The sequence below is a fragment of the Ranitomeya imitator genome, chromosome 1 (assembly GCF_032444005.1).
Source record: "Ranitomeya imitator isolate aRanImi1 chromosome 1, aRanImi1.pri, whole genome shotgun sequence".
NCBI classification, from domain to species: Eukaryota; Metazoa; Chordata; class Amphibia; order Anura; family Dendrobatidae; genus Ranitomeya; species Ranitomeya imitator.
Window position 1 is genome coordinate 202,475,113 of NC_091282.1, and position 13,311 is coordinate 202,488,423.

The window sequence follows — 13,311 nt, forward strand, 5'->3', positions numbered from 1 at the left end:
GTGGGGTAGTTACACTTGATGAAAATCTTCTGTGTGAGCTGATATGTAGTAAATGTATTGATTCTAATAAAGACATACCGTATTCCTTTTCAAAAGTCAGAAAGCCTAAAGGTACCATCACACTCAACAACTTTGCAAAGAGAACGACAACAATCCGTGACGTTGCAGCGATCTGGATAGCGATCTCGTTGTGTTTGACACGGAGCAGCGATCTGGATCCCGCTCTGCCATCGCTGGTCGGAGCTAGAAGTCCAGAACTTTATTTCATCGCCAGGTCGGCGTGTATCGTCATGTTTGACATCAAAAGCAACAACGCCAGCAATGAGCATAGGGCCCCTAGATGTGTGTCGGATCGGTACACTCCGGCTGTTTGACATGGAGCTAACAACCAGCGAGAACGAGAAGTGAGTCGCCGTTACGTCACTGGATCGTTCCTGCATCGTTCTGGAGTTGCTGTGTTTGACATCTCTACAGAGACCTAAACAGCGACGTTCCAGCGATCTAGTTTAGGTCGGCTCGTTGTCTATATCGCTGCAGCGTCGCTGAGTGTGACGGTACCTTAAGGCAACCCTAAAATACTTGCAATAAAGAGCCCTCAGCAGAGCTACAATGTATGAATGAATGATGTTGAGAAAAAAAGCAGCATCTCATGCTGCATAGAGTGAGACCCAATTTTTGTTTTTATACTTTCATTGCACCACTTCTTTAAAAAGCCATAGTATTTTATTTCTCCATCAATAAAGTCATGCTTTTTTTTTTTTGCAGGAGCTGTAGTTTTTAATGACACCATTTACAATATACTGTAAAATTTTGATAATATTCCAAGAAGGGTTAAATTTAAAAAAAAAAAAAAAATTCTGCCAATTTGTTATGAATGATTTTTGTTTTTATGATGTTCATTATATGATAAAAATACCCTGGCAGTGTAATTTTTTAGGACAGTATAATTATGTCTATACAAAATTTGCAACTTTTTTTTATTAATTTTATTGTAATGGTGAATAAAAATGTAGGCATTTCTCATGCAGACTAAACAAGCTTATATTTTGATTGATCTGATTTGTATCGACACAGCAACACAGAATATGATTATTTTTACTTTTTAACATCTTCAATTCAAATTTGTATTTCTTTTCATATGCTTTTTTTTACTTTTTCCGGTATTACTTTTTAGGGATTCATAGGAGTGCCTACATGGCAGAAATGGGGGCTTTCTGTAGGCCCAGGGATGACATCCCATAGAAGAGAAGCAGGACGAAGGCACAGCTGTATGACCTTGGGTTGATGAAGCTGCACACACACCAGGGATTACGGGTGCCACTTCCCAAGAAAAAGAATCTGTATGTCCATAGAAAAGAAAGCGTATTGGCGCATACCATCCCGTGCAACAAAATCCTTTATTGTGGCATCATCATACCAACAGTAGGCACATAAAACAGTGGAGCAAATACAGAAAGATATACTGTATGCATGCTTGTTCAGCAAAAAAAGAAAGAAAAGAGGAGAATAAAGGTACTGGTAACGATCTGTACAGACACAGAGGTGTATGACTTACCAAGCCAGGGGAGGCTAAGAGGTGAGAAAGAGACGCGGTATCCGAGAATGAAGTGCTCGTGTCTGTGAGCCCTAGTATTTGAAGAGGAGTGAGTGCGCTGAAGCCGTGTTGTGAGACTGGAAGCGGCAGACCGGAAGTGACGCGTGAGTATCACAAAGTGAGTCTGTGCATCGCTAGCATGCGTTCCACTAGTTAGGGATAGCAGATGTGTGTTCCAGGAGGGGTGAGACACTGCGACTCACTGTGGTGGTGGGTTGTCTAGAGTGAGGCAGTGTCACAAGAGAAGAGGATTCAGTATAAACGGCTCTGTGAATAAGAAATAAAGAATTAGTATCTACATATTAACATATTGACAAGCACATAGGAGTAAAGAATGAAACGATTGTAATGGAATGAAAGTTAAAAGAGGGAAAATACAATGTCCTGTGGATGAAAATGTGTGGAATCATCATAAAAAAAGTATGTTTATGTAGGTTATGCTGAGGAACACCTATCTTTCTTCAGACTGGGCATTTTCTGGCCCACCATCTTAACAAGATCTTCTGTTTATCTTATTTATTGGTAGGTAATTTTTTCTTTTTTTTTAATTCACCACTGCGATCCGGTATCTCCACTACTACGCACTTACTAGTTTTTTTTATATGTTTTTACCCCAGATGCAAAATATTCTTTTAAGGGTTAAACTACGTATGCCCTACCTTGCTTATCTATAGGTACGTGTCCTCCCCTCCTTTTCTCCACTTTATGTATTAACCTCACCTATACTCTGGTCCACTTCGCTGGCTCCTCTGTATGATTTATTTAATGTACGGTTTTTATGAGCTGATTTTGTTGCTGGTATATTGGATTGTTATACCAATATCATGTATGACCATATGTACGTATGCACCTGTATATACTTTATTTAGTTTTTTCGTTTGTTTATGTCTATGCACTTTTATTATTATTTTCTCTAGCACACTGATGAAGGTCCTTGCAGACCGAAATGTTTGTGACTACTGTATGTATCATATTAAGCACCCTTTTTGCATCAGACCCACCGGAGTGTGCTAAGTATATATTGATCCTATTTTGGGTCATACCAGAATGCAAACCATTAATATTGTCTCAAATTTTCTCTTCTCTGTGGGTGTGCAAAATAAAGAGGATACATCACTCTCCTAGCAGGCACGGTACCGCATAGGGAATAGGCCTCGGACTGCGGAGCCCCTATGGAAAAGCTAGTAGGAAACAACATACAATGCCAATTTTCCCCTCTCACTACTCCCCCAGGTGATGCCATAATTGGGACGACCAGCTGACCAACGGGAAGATAGGGGAAAAGGCGTTCCGCCACCCCCACGAGGGTTAAATTCAGTTGCCGGGGTCAGTACCTCCTCTTTCTCCCCAGCTGACCCCCTGGAAGCATTTGTCCCAGATCTCCTGACAACCATGTCCGAAGCCATGATTGAGGCCCTGCAGCAGAGAGCAGCACAGGAAGGTGAGAAATGGTTACGATCCCTTATGTCTGGCCTAGGTGCTCACCTTCCTGTGCCCTCTCGTGACCCCCTAGCCTCCTTTCAGGCCTCCCCATCGTCCCCTGGGGCTCTGTCCTCTCTTATCCTCTCCCCTGGGACTCCGTCCTCCTATCCTTTCCCAGGGTCACATGGGCAGCATCTCCACATCTCCCACTGCCCCCTCTCTTGGACTACCAGTCCCTCCTCCCCTGCCTGCCGACTCACCTCTGTCCACTGCCGGTCCAGTGGGCAATTCATCCTCCCTTGCTCCACTGGGGCTCCCGCCCTAAGCCACCAGCGCTCCTATCGCCGGCGGTGCAGCGTTGCTGCCGCAAACACCATGGTAACTTCTAACTGTAGATTATAAGGAGACGAAAGTCAATTCCTTACGCATCTGATTTTGACGGTCCATGGAAAGGATAAGTCTTTAATGGTAGTCAACTGGAAAATCAGCTTATTATTATTATTTTTTATTATGCTTTGCTTATATAGCGCCATCATATTCCACAACTCTTCAAAGACGTTATCATCGCTGTCCCCAATGGGGCTCACAATCTAAATTCCCTATCAATATGTCTTTGGAGTGTGGGAGGAAACCGGAGTACCTGAAATAAACCCAAGCAAACATGGGAGAACATACAAACTCCTTTCAAATGTAGTCCTTGGTGGAATCTGAACCGAGGACCCCAAGACTGAAAAACAACTGTGCTAACCATGTGCTGACCATATAAAATACCGTGCTGCCCCTTTAAATGCAGTACACAAATTTACAGTGTTATTGGATAACTAATATAAAATTTTCAGCCTTGACAAATCCCCCAGCGCCGATGGCATTCATCCACGGATATTGAGGGAATTGTGCTCAGTAATGGACAGACCGCTGTATCTCATATTCTTAGACTCTCTTGTAATAGGGTTGGTGCCACAGGATTGGAGGATGGCTCATATGGTGCAGACAGGTAAGCAGATGGATCCAGGCAACCACCATCAAATAAATCTGACATCAGTATTGTGCAAAGTTTTTGAGGGCATTATAAGAGATGACCTGCAGAGAATGAAATAATAACTGACAACCAACACAGATTCATGAAGAATAAGTCATGTCAAACATGTTGAGTTTCTATGAAATCTGGATGTTGGCAGTGCAGCTGATGTGATTTATCTGGATTTTGCAAAGGCATTTCATGCTATATCACTTAACAGCCTTATACTGAAGCTGCAAAAGCAGAGACTAGGGGAAACTATATGCAGATGAGTAAGGAATTTGCTAAATATCAGGAAACAAAGCGTCATTGTAAATGGTGCGTTCTCTAAATGGGATATAGTCAGCAGAGGGGTACCGCAGTGATCTGTGCTAGCACCCAGGGGCAGACATACTGCCGATGCAGCAGGTGCAGTTGCATGGGGACCTGGAGGTCCAAGGCAGCTAATAATGAGAGCAATCTGGCCTGTTTCTCGGAGCTCGGGGGGACTCATGGCTAGATTGCTCTCATCATATGTGGCAGGCAGGGAGTGATCCTTGCAGCTTTGCTGCCTACTAAAGAAAATGGCAGCATAGCTGCAGGTCTCCGCCCTCTGTCCTCTGATGGGGATGGTAGAAAGGACACTGAGGTGTGGTCGAGAGAACAATGATTAGGGGTGGAGGAGAGGACACTAAGGTGTTTTGGGGGATAACACTGATGGGGTGGTGGAGGAAAACAAAGATGAAGGTGGTGGAGAGGACACTGAGTTGTGGTGGGGAGAAAAATGATGAGGGTGGGGAAGAGGACACTGAGCTGTGGTAACTAGAAATGAGCGGTGTTCGAGTCGAACTGTTCACCAATTTCAAATTTGAGCTCTTTTGGGCGGTGTTCGAGTCGTTCGTCGAACCCGAACAATTTGCTTAAAATTCAGCTGTTCGAGTTTCTGTTCGATAACTGTTCGTTCACCAAAAGCCTAGCTTGATTTGCACATTAAAACTGTTTATCATTGTTAATAGACTGTTTCAGTGTATAGTGGGCGGGGGTGGGGGGCGTGGGATAGATCTGCGCTGAAATAACGCCGATCTCAATTTTTTTTTCTTTCCCGCATTTACAGTGGGGCGGTGCAGTCTCTCAGCCTATCAGCAGTGCGCACACACACAGCAATGTGCATGTGATGCACACAAGCAAGGGCATGTGTCAGTGGCTGTGTATGTGACATGTCCTCCTTGCCCTATAAGAACCAGCTATTTGCCCCGTCGCCACTATTTCCTCACTGCTGCAGCTTAGTGTTAGACCAGTAAAGCGATAGTGCTGGCGCACCACTTAATGGTAACTAATAAACTTAAAGGGGGTGCAGAGAAGTGGCTGATAAATAACCATCCAAAAAAGAGAAAAAGAGGCCACTACATAATCTGCACACCGCCAATATGATATATGATAAAAGAACAAACTTTATTGGTAAAAATTGCTAAAAACAGTTAAAACCAGTACAGAAAAAGAGAGAGAACTCCCTCAATGGGCCTGTTCATAATGCAATATACAACATACATATATGACCAAAAAAATCCACATGGCACCGCATATATATATACAATAATATACAACCAAACTATGATAATCTTAGTGTTAGACGGCACCGCTGCTGCTGTGGGTACTATACAGACTAAGAGTGCATTTTTGGAGCGAATTGTCAGAGAGATAGGTTTAGGTAGTCGGGAGGAGTCAGGACTAGTTGTAATATCAGCCCTTTTCAGGGTAGGTTACAGCAGTTCATAGCACTGTTTGCCAGGCAGGTCTGTGCCAGTGCTGTGCAAGTGTTTGTCTGAGTAGCCCGCCTGTGAAGCTAGCTACACCGCCTGTGTATCTCTACTTTCACTGCATCTAATCCAGTTAATAGTTTAGGGCCTAGGAGAAGTGTCTGCACGTCAGCAGAGTAGCCCGCCTGTGAAACTAACTACACCGCCTGTGTATCTGTATTTTCACTGCATCTAATCCAGTTAATAGTTTTGGGCCTAGGAGCAGTGTCTGCACGTCAGTACAGTAGCCCGCCTGTGAAACTAACTACACCGCCTGTGTATCTCAATTTTCACTGCATCTAATCCATTATTTATTAAGGTTAAAGGAAGACTTTAAGTCCATCTAGTTCAACGCATAGCCTAACCTAACATGCCCTAACATGTTGATCCAGAGGAAGGCAAAAAAAACCCATGTGGCAAAGAGTAAGCTCCACATTGGGGAAAAAAATTCCTTCCCGAAGAATAAGATCACCCCTTAGTCTTCGTTTTTCCAAACTAAATAGCCCCAAGTGTAATAACCTATCTTGGTATTGCAGACCCCCCAGTCCTCTAATAACCTTGGTTGCTCTTCTCTGCACCTTGTTATGATACGGTGGACTAGGAGCAACATGGAACGAGCTCTGAAGGAAGTGGTAACTGTACTGACCGCAATCCCTAAGCTCAACACAACACTAGAAGTAGCCGTGGAATGCTCCTAACTCTCCCTAGGCATCTCGTCACAGCCTAAGAGCTAACTACCCCTAAAGATAGAAGCAGGAAAGCTATCTTGCCTCAGAGAAAATCCCCAAAGGATAGATTAGCCCCCCACAAATAATGACTGTGAGTGGAGAGGGAAAAGACATACACAGAATGAAACCAGGATGAGCACAGGAGGCCAGTCTAACTAAATAGATAGGACAGGATGGAATACTGTGTGGTCAGTATAAAACACTACAAAAATCCACGCAGAGTTTACAAAAAATCTCCACACCTGACTAAAGGTGTGGAGGGCAAATCTGCCTCCCAGAGATTCCAGCAAGACAGAATTAATTCACACTGATAAGCTGGACAAACATAGAAAGCACAGAATGGATAAGTCCACAATCTATGGACAGAAAAGGGCAAGCAAAAACTTAGCTTAGCTGAACTGGTCAGGATAACAGGGAACTCCAAAGAGATGTGAATCCAACCAGGAACCATTTACAAGTGGCACTGGCTGAAGATAGAGCCAGACTTAAATAGACGAGCAGAAGAGACGATAAGTGGAGGCAGCTGATGACAGCTAACTCCAAGGAGCAGCCATACCACTAGAAACCACAAGAGGGAGCCCAAGAGTGTTTGGAGTCAGGTGGTGGAACAAGAGGAGGAGGAGGAGGAACAGGAGGAGTTGTATGCGGAAGGGATCATATCTCCAAGGTCAAGAAGGTTGGCAGCACCAAGGCGGCTGGCATTGGTAGCTGGGGGAGAGGGATTACCGAGGGCGCATGGTAGCAGGCAAACTGTTGAGGAAGGTGCAGGAGGCAAGGAAGAAGTGGAGGACGAACTGGCGCTGGGCATGGAAGACTCATCAGATGAGGGAGACCTTGATCAAATTTCTGTTGCACGAAGTTGGGGGGAGAGAGCAGATGAAGGAAGCATGATTCTCACCTTCGCCACCACCAAGACAACAAGGACTTGGTCCTCCTGGATGCACAAGACACATGAGTGCCTTCTTGCTGCACTACCTGCAACATGACCCTCGGATTGTCAGAATTCGAAGTAATGCCGACTACTGGGTTGCCACACTCTTAGATCCCCGGTACAAAAGCAAATTTGGCAAAATAATTCCTGCCATAGAAAGGGATTCACGCATGCAGGAGTATCAGCAGAGACTGTTACAGAATCTAACATCTGCTTTTCCACAAAACACCAGTGGTGCACGAAGTGAATCTCTGAGTTCTAACTTGCCAACCGTGGGACTATTGAGTCATCACTCAAACCGTAACAGTAACATCGTATCTGGTGGTAACAGCAATTTTTTCCAATCGTTTCAAGATTTTTTTTAGACCATCCTTTGCAAGGCCACAAGAGACAAGAAGTCTGATGCACAGCCAACGCCTAGAGAGGATGGTACAAAAGTATCTCCAAGTTAACATCGATGCCATGACTGTGGAACTGGACCCTGGCTCATTTTGGGTTTCCAATCTTGAACAATGGCCTGAGCTCGCCAATCACGCCTTGGAGATCTTGTCGTGCCCTGCAGCCAGCGTTCTCTCTGAACGTGTGTTCAGCGCTGCTGGTGGTGTGCTGACAGATAAGCGCACATGGCTGTCCAGTGACAATGTAGACAGACTAACGTTCATCAAGATGAACAAATCCTGGATCCGCAAGGACTTTTCTACCCCTATGCAATCTTGGGGAGACTAAAAGCTTGATGATTTTTGAAAATCCCCTCACCAACTGTTTTAAAAAACTCTGGCGAAATTGATGCCACTTAAGTGGTGTCTGTGGCTGAAATTTGGGAAAAAAAGGGGGGCTCTTTATTTAGTCCCCTTGCTGAGTTTTACATGACATTGTCATCATCAATTTCAGGTGGGTGGGGTCGTCTGCAGAGTTGTTTACTCATACTATGGCCTGGGATTCAGAGGTCTGCTCCAAAGCTTCAGTGTCTGCTAGTCAGCAGAGTAGCACAGCCACCCACCGCCTGTTTACCTAAATAATACTTTTAACGGCATCTGGCCCAGGAAATCCTTTTGGGCCTAGTAGAATTTGGTGCTACTCAGCAGCGTACCCCACCCATGAAGCAAGCTACACTGCCTTTTTACCTAACTACTATTTTGTAGCGGCATTTGGCCCAGGAAATCCTTTTGGGCCTAGCAGAATTTGGTGCTACTCAGCAGCATACCCCACCCATGAAGCAAGCTACGCTGCCTGTTTACCAAAGTACTATTTTGTAACGGCATCTAGCACAGGAAATCCTTTTGGACCTAGTAGAATTTAGTGCTACTCAGCAGTGTACCCCACCCATGAAGCAAGCTACACCGCCTGTTTACCTAACTACTATTTTGTAGTGGCATCTAGCCCAGGAAATCCTTTTGGGCCTAGTAGAATTTGGTGCAACTCAGCAGCGTACCCCACCCATGAAGCAAGCTACACCGCCTGTTTACCTAACTACTATTTTGTAATGGCATCTAGCACAGGAAATCCTTTTGGGCCTAGTAGAATTTAGTGCTACTCAGCAGTGTACCCCACCCATGAAGCAAGCTACACCGCCTGTTTACCTAACTACTATTTTGTAATGGCATCTAGCACAGGGAATCCTTTTGGGCCTAGTAGAATTTAGTGCTACTCAGAAGCGTACCCCACCCATGAAGCAAGCTACACCACCTGTTTACCTAACTACTATTTTTTAACGGCATCTAGCCCAGGAAATCCTTTTTGGCCTAGTAGAATTTGGTGCTACTCAGCAGCGTATCCCACCCATGAAGCAAGCTACACCGACTGTTTACCTAAGTACTATTTTTTAATGGCATCTAGCCCAGGAAATCCTTTTGGGCCTAGTAGAATTTAGTGCTACTCAGCAGTGTACCCCACCCATGAAGCAAGCTACACCGCCAGTCTTTCACCGGGAAGGAACAACCACGGGAAGGGCAGCATCCAAAAAGGAAAACCACCTATGCCAAAACATGGTATCCATCCACAGACAGCTGTTTCGGTGTATTTGCCACTCATCAGTGTTGAGTAGGAAACTGGCTATTAGGAGCAGTGCCTAGTAAAAGGACTATAAACATAAGGATGAATGACCTCGGGGAGATCAAAACATCCATCACCGCGGAGACACCATCACGTGTTTCTCAACGCAGTGATCCAGAACACTGCCCCCATTCCTTATGGGAAATATGCAAATGCTTGTAGAACAGCCGCGGAGACACCATCACGTGTTTCTCAACGCAAGCAATATATAGCCAGGTCTTTCACCGGGAAGGAACAACCACGGGAAGGGCAGCATCCAAAAAGGAAAACCACTTATGCCAAACATGGTATCCATCCACAGACAGCTGTTTCGGGGTATTTGCCCCTCATCAGTGTGGAGTAGGAAACTGGCTATTAGAAGCAGTGCCTAGTAAAAGGACTATAAACATAAGGCGCGGTCTGGAGTCTTGGGGACTCAGTCTTGCAGCATGGGTGCTGTGGGGCAACAGGCCGTCCGCCCTGCTGGTGCATGGCCGCTGTGGCGGTGGGCGCCGCACGGCTCCGCTCCCTTAGGGCGATAGGACCCACTACGAGGTTTGCCGTGAAGGGGCAGTGGGCTTCATACAGTCTGATCAGAATGTTAAACTGAAAACCTCATATTCAGTTATGTTAATTTTTGCCTAGCGGCTTTAGATCAACGTATGATTTTGGGATGTGCGGTTCATGCTCTTTTTTTTTTTTCTTTTTTGCATAAACATAAGGATGAATGACCTCGGGGAGATAACAACATCCAACACCGCGGAGACACCATCACGTGTTTCTCAACGCAGTGATCCAGAACACTGCCCTCATCCCTTATGGGAAATATGCAAATGCATGTGGAAAAGCCGCAGAGACACCATCATGTGTTTCCAGACGCAAGCAATAAATTGCCAGGTCTGTCGTCGGGAAGGAACAACCACGGGAAGGGCAGCATCCAAAAAGGAAAACCACCTATGCCAAATCTGGATCACTGCGTGGAGATTATGATGCAATCAAGTACTTATAGTGAATAATGGTAACACAGGACAACGACTAACTGCAACTAAGGCTATGTGCACACATTCAGTATTTGCAAGAGAAAACTCCTCTGCATATCCTAATGTGATGGCAGTTGGAAAGTTACGTAAAATACATTTTTTTCATCACTTTTTTTCATGCTTTTGTTACGTATTTTTCACCAATTATTATTATGAGTGAAACACTATGCAAGAATTGACATTATGCAGATTTTAATTAGCTGCAAATCTAAGTAGCATGTGCATGAGATTGCAAGGACCTCCATCAGTTTGCTTGTACTGTAAAATCTTGCATATTTTCCATGTGCACAAAACATTATAGTTACCGTATATACTCGAGTATAAGCCGAGATTTTCAGCCCAAATTTTAGGGCTGAAAGTGCCCCCCTCGGCTTATACTCGAGTCACGGTAGCGGTGGGGTCGGCGGGTGAGGGGGTGAGGGCGCTGGGGTATACTTACCTAGTCCCAGCGATCCTCGCGCTGTCCCTGCCGTCCCACGGGCTTCGGCGCTGCAGCTTCTTCCTCTCTTCAGCGGTCACGTGGGACCGCTCATTACAGAAATGAATAAGCGGCTCCACCTCCCATAGGGGCGGAGCCGCTTATTCATTTCTCTAATCAGCGGTGCCGGTGACCGCTGATAGAGAAAGAAGCTGCAGCGCCGAAGACAGGAGGGGACAGCGCGAGGATCGCCAGGACTAGGTGAGTATGTTATATTCACCTGTCCTCGTTCCAGCCGCCGGGCGCCGATCCATCTTCCCGGCGTCTGCGCTCTGACTGATCAGGCAGAGGGCGCGATGACGCATATAGTGTGCGCGGCGCCCTCTGCCTGATCAGTCAGAGCAGAGACGCCGGGAAGATGGAGGCGCCGGAACGAGACGCCGGGAGCTGCAATCAAGGGAGGTGAGTATGTGGTTTTTTTTTTATTGCAGCAGTAGCAGCGGCAGCACAGATTAATGTGGAGCATCTATGGGGCACAATGAACGGTGCAGAGCACCGTATAAGGCACAGCTAGGGGGCACAATGAACGGTGCAGAGCACCGTATAAGGCACAGCTAGGGGGCACAATGAACGGTGCAGAGCACCGTATAAGGCACAGCTAGGGGGCACAATGAACGGTGCAGAGCACCGTATAAGGCACAGCTAGGGGGCACAATGAACGGTGCAGAGCACCGTATAAGGCACAGCTAGGGGGCACAATGAACGGTGCAGAGCACTATATGGCACAGCTAGGGGGCACAGTGAACGGTGCGGAGCACCGTATAAGGCACAGCTAGGTGGCACAGTGAACGGTGCAGAGCACCGTATATGGCACAGCTAGGGGGCACAGTGAACGGTGCAGAGCACTGTATATGGCACAGCTATGGGGCACAGTGAACGGTGCAGAGCACTGTATATGGCACAGCTAGGGGGCACAGTGAACGGTGCAGAGCACTATATGGGGCACAGCTATGGGGAAATATGAATGGTGTAGAGCACTATATGGCACAGCTATGGGGAAATAATGATCTATTTTTATTTTTGAAATTCACCGGTAGTTGCTGCATTTCCACCCTAGGCTTATACTCGAGTCAATAAGTTTTCCCAGTTTTTTGTGGCAAAATTAGGGGGGTCGGCTTATACTCGGGTCGGCTTATACTCGAGTATATACGGTAATTGGGGAGAGTCACAGACTGAATAGTTTATATTTTTTGGGTGGCAGAGATTATAGTCAATGGGGGTACATTGTTGCTAAGCATTTTATATTTTGATTTAGTGCATGGCCAATGTTATGTTAATGGTGGGGTACATATCTGTAATCAGGGGCACAGGAGCAACATGTATGTATACAATATTTGTGACCTTGTTATTTTTAGGGCTGTGCAGATCATTATGACAAGATGAGTTCTAACTGGGAGATGTTGACATGAAGGTCTGACTAGATGGAGAAGAAACAACAGAAGATGATTCTAATCCGAAGAGACATTAGCGATAAGTTCCTGGATGTAAATATTATTCTGTATCTGCAGTGTGTGACATGGAGTGATAATGCTATTTATAAAATCTCATAGGCAACATTCTCACATTTGTGTCAAATGTTCATTTGCTTTCAGATTTCTTTTATCAGATGGATTTGTAGAGTTTTATAGGTCCATTAACATATATATGAAAATCACGGATCTGACAATGAGAACTGTGAGGGTCAGAGAATGTCCTCTTCTGATCTGATTTTGAGGATCATAATATGACACGCTCAATGCATCTTTAAAAGTGCACAGCCCACTGACACTGCACATGGATACAGGAATGTAGCCTTATTATATATGGCACATTCCCTTAGTATATACTGTACTCACTTATCATGTATATCACAGTCCCTTAGTATATTGTGTAATCACGTATTATGAATAGTGCCTTCCTTAGTTACATAGTTTCCTCTTTTATCTACTACATACTTGTCTAAGGGTGTTAGGAGTCGAGTTTCCTCTGCTGCACAGGGGGAATCTCGATCCGTGTCTGCTGCGGTCTCCCATTCTGCTTCGGCCGCAGTGGGCTCTGCTCAGCGGAGGCGTCGCTCCCAGCATCTCGCTGGGACTGATTCTGTGCAAAGGGTTACTGCTGCCTTTTCTGGCTCTCCTGTTGTACCCTGCACTGATCTGCGGCGAGCGGGCTTCTCTGGGACTAAGTCCTTATTTGTACACACTGAGCATGCCCAGGGCAAGATCTCCCGTTGGAGATCGAGGGTCACATGCTCAGGTACTGCAGCACATCCCATTGGTCCTCTTGGCAGGTCCTGAAAGGGCAAAACTTTTGGA

The 13,311-nt window shown here is 45.5% G+C and overlaps 1 long non-coding RNA gene across 1 annotated transcript; it reads left to right on the forward strand.

Annotated features, from left to right (window-relative positions):
* Nucleotides 1–1,595: 1,595 nt before the first annotated feature.
* On the forward strand, nucleotides 1,596–12,579 carry LOC138657682 (uncharacterized). Its single transcript, XR_011317135.1, has 2 exons — nucleotides 1,596–1,698; nucleotides 12,373–12,579. It is a non-coding gene; the product is annotated as an uncharacterized lncRNA (long non-coding RNA).
* The last annotated feature ends 732 nt before the right edge of the window (nucleotides 12,580–13,311 follow it).